We start from the raw sequence: 375 nt of genomic DNA, 5'->3' as shown, positions 1-375 counted from the left end.
CAAGACCTCTTATATTCTCGGGGGTGGGGTGGGGGTGGGGTGGGGGGCTGGGGAGGTGGGGGGAAGGGTGGGGGCGTAGCCCAGTGGCAAAGCGTTCGTTTGGTGCGCGGTCGGTGGACCCATTGGGCTATTTCTCTTTCCAGCCAGTGCTCCACAACTGGTGTAACAAAGGCCGTAGTATGTACTATCCTGTCTGTGGGGTGGTAAATATAAAATATCCCTTGCTGCTAATCAAAAAGAGTAGCCCATGAAGTGGCGACAGCGGGTCTCCTCTCTCAATATTTGTGTGGTGCTTAACCATATGTCTGACGCCATATAACCATAAATAAAGTGTGTCGATAACTAAAGCATTTCCTTCCGGGACAACGGCTTCTC

The sequence above is a fragment of the Gigantopelta aegis genome, chromosome 14, assembly GCF_016097555.1.
Source record: "Gigantopelta aegis isolate Gae_Host chromosome 14, Gae_host_genome, whole genome shotgun sequence".
NCBI classification, from domain to species: Eukaryota; Metazoa; Mollusca; class Gastropoda; order Neomphalida; family Peltospiridae; genus Gigantopelta; species Gigantopelta aegis.
Note: the sequence above shows the minus strand (reverse complement) of the source record.